The 6,196-nt window shown below is 38.6% G+C and overlaps 1 pseudogene; it reads left to right on the top strand.

Moving 5' to 3' along the window:
• Positions 1-4,177: 4,177 nt before the first annotated feature.
• On the top strand, positions 4,178-4,784 carry LOC144340171 (protein phosphatase inhibitor 2-like; annotated as a pseudogene).
• The last annotated feature ends 1,412 nt before the right edge of the window (positions 4,785-6,196 follow it).

The raw sequence follows: 6,196 nt of genomic DNA, 5'->3' as shown, positions 1-6,196 counted from the left end.
TTTTTTTGAAAAAATTAATCAAATAGACTGCTATCTAGACAACGAAGAAGAGAGAGAAGAATAAAATCGACACAATCAGAAATGATAAGGGGGATATCACCACTGACCCCACAGAAATACTAACAACCATCAGAGAATACTATAAACACCTCTATCCACATAAACAAGAAAATCTACAATAAATGGATAAGTTCCTGGACACATACACCCTCCCAAAACTGAACCAGGAAGAAATTAAATCCCTGAATAGACCAATAACAAGTTCTGAAACTGAGGCAGTAATAAATAGCATCCAATAAAAGCTCAGGATCAGACGGATTTACAGCTGAATTTTACCAGAGGTACAAGGAAGAGCTTGTACCATTACTACTGAAACTATCCCAAAAAATTGAAAAAGTGAGACTCCTCCCTAACTCATGTTATGAGACCAGTAACACTGTGATACCAAAATCTTGCAGAGATACAACAAAAAAGAAAACTTCAGGTCAATATCCCTGATGAACACTGATGCAAAAATCCTCAACACAATACTGGCAAACCAAATCCAGCAGCACATCAAAAATCTTATCCACCACAATTAAGTCAGCTTCATCCCTGGGTTGCAAGGTTGGTTCAACATATGCAAATCGATAAATATGATTCATCACATAAACAGAACTAAGGACAAAAACCACACAATTATCTCAATAGATGTAGAAAAGGTCTTTGATAAAATTCAACATCCCTTCATGTTAAAAATATTCAATAAACTAGGTACTGAAGGAACATACCTCAAAATAATAAGAGCCATATATGACAAACCCACAGTCAATATCATACTGAATGGGCAATAGCTAGAAGCATTTCCCATGAAAACCAGCCAAAGACAAGGATACCCTCTCACCTCTCCTATTCAACATAGTATTGGAAGTTCTGGCCAGGGCAATCAGGCAACAGAAAGAAATAGAGTATTAAAACAAAAAAAGAAGAAGTCAAATTATCTTTGTTTGCAGATGACATGATCCTATATCTAGAAAATCCCATTACCTCAGCCCAAAAGTTTCTTAAGCTGATAAGCAACCTCAACAAAGTTTCAGGATACAAAATCAATATGCAAAAATCACTAGCATTCTTATGCATCAACAACAGACAAGCAGACAGCCAAGTCAGGAATGAACTCCTATTCACAACGGCTACAAACAGAATTTTAAAAACCTAAGAACAGCTAACAAGGGAAGTGAAGCACCTCTTCAAAGAGAACTACAAACCACTGCTCAAGGAAACCAGAGAGGACACAAACAAATGGAAAAACATTCCATGCTCGTGGATAGGAAGAATCAAGATTGTGAAAATGGCCATACTGTCCAAAGTAGTTTATAGATTCAATGCTAGTCCCATTAAACTACCATTGACATTCTCTGCAGAATTAGAAGAAATTATTTTAAAATTCAGATGGAACCAAAAAAGAGCCTAAATAGCCAAGACAATTCTAAGCAAAAACAACAAAGCTGAAGGCATCAGGCTACCCAACTTCAAATTATACTACAGTAACCAAAACAGTATAGTACCGGTACAAACACAGACACATAGACCAATGGAACAGAATAGAGAACTCAGAAATAAGACTGCACACCTCCAACCATCTGACCTTCAACAAACCTGACAGAAACAAGGAATGGGGAAAGGATTCCCTGTTTAATAAATGGTGCTGGAAGAACTGGCTAGCCATACGCAGAAAGTTGAAACTGGACTCCTTTTTTACACCATATACAAAAATTAACTCAAGATAGATTAAAGACTTCAATAAAAACCCCAAACTATAAAAACCCTAGAAGAAAATCTAGGCAACACCATTCAGGACATAGGCATGGGCAAAAATTTCATGATGAAAATGCCAAAAACAATGGCAACAAAAGCAAAATTGACAAATGGGATCTAATTAAACTAAAGACCTTCTACACAGCAAAACAAACTGTCACCAGAGTGAACAGAAAACCTACAGAATGGAAGAAACATTTTGCAATGTATCCACCTGACAAAGGTCCAATATCCACAGTCTACAAGGAACTTAAACAAATTTACAAGAAAAAAAAAAAAAAAACATTAAAAAGTGGGCAAAGGACATGAACAGACACTTTTCCAAAGAAGACATACATGTGGCCAAAAAGTGTATGAAAAAAGGCTCAACATCACTGATTATTAGAGAAATGCAAATCAAAACCACAATGAGATACCATCTCACACCAGTCAAAATGGCGATTATTAAAAAGTCTAAAAACAACAGATGCTGGTGAGGTTGTGGAGAAATAGGAATGCTTTTACACTATTGGTGCGAGTGCAAATTAGTTCAACCATTGTGGAAGACAGTGTGGCGATTCCTCAAAGATCTAGAGGCAGAAATACCACTGGACCCAGCAATCTCATTACTGAGTATATATCCAAAGGAATACAAATCATTCTACTATAAAGATACATGCACATGTATGTTCACTGCGGCACTATTCACAATAGCAAAGACATGGAACCAACCCAAATGTCCATCAATGATAAACTGGATAAAGAAAATGTGGTACATATACACCATGGAATACTATGCAGCCATAAAAAGGAGCATGCCCTTTGCAGGGATATGGATGGAGCTGGAAGCCATAATTCCAAGTGAAGTAACGCAGGAACAGAAAACAAAACACTGCATGTTCTCACTTACTATTGTGAGCTGGATGATGAGAACACATAAACACATATGGTGGGGGACGACACATACTGGGACCTGCTGGGGGTGGGGGGAGGGAGAACATCAGGAAGAATGGCTCAAAATAAATAAATAAATTAGATGTGCTGTAAAATACACACCAAATTTCAAAGAGTTAGTACCCAAAAAAAGTCAAATAACTCATTAATAACTTTTTATAGTGATTATACGTTAAAATTTGGTTACATTGGATTAAAATATATTACTAAACTTTTACTTGTTTTCTTTTACCTTTGTCAGAGGGCTACTAGAAAATTTTAAATTACCCATATAGCTCACATTATATTTTAATTAGATAATCTTAACCCAGAGTATTTATGAAAACGAGAATCTCAAAGGCAGCCCAGGAATCTGCACGGTTAACAAGCATCCAAGTGACTAAGATCACGGCTATTTGAAAACCCCTGACACAGCAGTGACTTGAAGCATGAGTCAGGACACTTGGATTCTAAACATCATTCAGTTCTTCTTACCTGGGCCTTAGTCTCCTCATCAATAAAATGAAGGGCTTGGATTAGACCTGGAAAGTTGTCTGATTTAAGGCTTCCGATCCCATTACCCACTGATTATTTGTCCATAAACCTAGGCCAGCAAAGATCCCCAGAGACTGAATGGACCCAGATGGGTACCAGATTCAGGCAGGTGTGACTTTAGGGAGGCTTTCCTGGTTTTCACATCCTCCGGAGGACTCTGAAAGAATGTTCACCCGGGGGCTTCCCAGAGGAGTACAGCTAACTCCAGGGGAACCACATAGAACCTTGTCTGCATCAACATCCTTATCACCACCAACTGCCCAAGGACTGCTATGTACAGCAGAGCCCCCCGATATGTCCTAGAGCCGACTCATACCCTTAGGCTGCCCTAAAAATGGCCAAGAGTCCATGGATCAAACAGAAGAACCCAGCCCATCCCAAGAAAGGTGACTCGACTCAACCTACCAACCTATTCAGCCAGAAGAATTCCTTTTCAGAAGCAGATTGGGAAACCAATGTTTTCCCGCTGTGGAACTATCACTTTCACCTTTCCAAGAGGACTCTGACAAAAGTTGCTAACCCACTCTTCAGAACCTTTGAAATTCATCTTCCTAACTGAAGGGAGGTTTTCCATTGGGAAAAAAATGGTTCATTCAAAATAAGAATAAATGGGTTCGGCGTCGGCGTCGCTCCGCGCGGCGGGGCTCTAGGCCGAGGTCTCACCGCGAGCTGCGGGTGAAGCGCTGGCAGCTAAGAGCACGCGAGGAGGCGCCACCCGTTTGGCGTTGGCTTTGGCTCCGGCGTCGTTGTGTCCTGACAACCGCTCCGGTAACCGGTTCCGAGACAGTGGGTGCGGCCGCTTTAGCCCTGAGCGGGCTCCACAGCTGCCTGCGGGTCTCTGCTAGTGCCGGACCCTTTCGTAGCAGACCCTACGCCGAGCTGCGACCCTGAGCCAAGAGAGGGAGCCCTGGCAATGGCGGCCTGGACAACCTCGCACCGGTCAATCAAGGGGATCCTGAAGAACAACTTCCTCTATGGTGGCGTCTGCCGAACAGCCCCACGGGAGTGTGGACTAGGAGCTGAACAAAAAATCCCGGAAGTGGGATGAAATGAACATCCTGGCAACATATCATCCAGCAGACAAAGATTACGGTTTAATGAAAACAGATGAACCAAGCACTTCTTCCCATCGTATTATGGGTGATGATGAAGATGCATGTAGTGATACAGACACCACCGAAAACATGGCACCAGATATCTTAGCTAAGAAATTAGCTGCTGCTGAAGGCGCGGAACCAAAGTATCGGGTTCAGGAACAAGACAACAGTGGAAAGGAGGATAGTAACCTCTCACCTGAAGAACAAGAAACAAAAGTGACAATTTGAAATGAAAAGGAAGCTTCATTACAATGAAAGACTCAATATCAAACTAGCTAGACAGTTTCAAAAAACCTACGTGATGATGACGAAGATGAAAAAATGTTAGAGACTGCAGATGGAGAAAGCATGAACACGGAGGAATCAAATCAAGGATCTACTGCAAGTGACCAAGATTGGTTCAACGCTGTAATTGTTTGTTAGATATAAACCCTGTTACTATAATTGCTTCTTGTTCTCCACAATTCATGACTTAAGTACCAAAATGCATACCAGTTATTATATATTGCCAAAAATTAAATGATAAACTTAGAGACTGATTAGACTGAAAATGCCTAATAGATGTATATATTCTTGTGCCTAGTACTTTACCACCAATACAGTGTAATATCATCGGTCCAAAATTGCATTAATTTTGTAAATACACTGGTTAATTTGTATTAGATATTATATAGCTTTTATGCTTTAGAGGTTAAACAATATATTTGGGGGAAACTATTTTCATCACTCTAAATGTGGTGGTAGCTCTTATAAAGTTTGTCGGCTTTTTTTTTTTTAATCAAAAGCCAACTGAACAACAGGACATATAGACTGATAAATATTCAGGCTGAATAGTATTTTAACACTTGTCTTCAACTTCATTTGTCTGTTTAATTGAAAAGGATTATAAGAGTTACCGTTGCATTTTCTGGCCTACTACCTTTAAAACTCCTGTTGTGTTTCTTTGTATTTACAAGGAAAGGACTGAACTTTTTCTCATCAAAACTGGCTTTTTTCCCACAAATAAATTATCAGGTTAAACTTGCACTAATGTCTGCTCTGTTTTTTGTTTTGGTTTTTTCTGTTTTATGTTTTTGGTACACTGGGCAGACTTCAGAGCAACTTTTTTTCAATAAATATTCTAAAGTAGCTATCTCGGCATTCCCTTTAAATACCTGTCTTAACCTCCTGCTTTTATTTCTTACTCCTTTCCACACATACGCACACAATCCTTTACCTTTTAAAGGATCATTAAGATTACATTAGGAACTCTTTCTGTCACTCTTCTGTGATTTGCTGCAATATTGAAATTCTTATTTTGACCATCACTGCCTATTCATTCTTCTAATACATGAAGAAAGTAGATTAAGTAGCAGCAGTACTATAGGCAGGAAATACAGTTTAACTGCTAAATTTCTATACCTCTCTGATTTACAGCTTGCTAATTAAATTGCTATTATTAGTTTGTTTGGCTTAGACTTAAGAAAACAACTAACTGAGGGTTTTTTTGTTTTCTGGGTTTTTTGTTTTTTTTTTTTTTTTGGCATGAGGAGAGAATTGTGGGTAACCAGTGATATGATTATTACTGAATGTACAGACAGAAGTAAGCCTGGACATTGTTTAATTTAAAAACTTTAAACAGTCACTGCCTTAAGGGAATATTATAATATATACTATGACAAATGTACATTATTCTTCTACACAGTAAGAATTACTTGGAATATTTTCCTGAAATGAAGTACAGGAAAGCCCTGTGTGTCTTGGTTTAGTGATGGTTTCATTTCTAGCCAATTATTTGTATCTTAATTTTTTGTTAGTACCAAAATAATCTGTTATATGAACAGACTTTTAAAATA

This window comes from Macaca mulatta, chromosome 3 (genome assembly GCF_049350105.2).
Source record: "Macaca mulatta isolate MMU2019108-1 chromosome 3, T2T-MMU8v2.0, whole genome shotgun sequence".
NCBI classification, from domain to species: Eukaryota; Metazoa; Chordata; class Mammalia; order Primates; family Cercopithecidae; genus Macaca; species Macaca mulatta.
The sequence above is the reverse complement of the archived record's forward strand: the minus strand, read 5'-3'. Positions and strand labels throughout refer to the sequence as shown.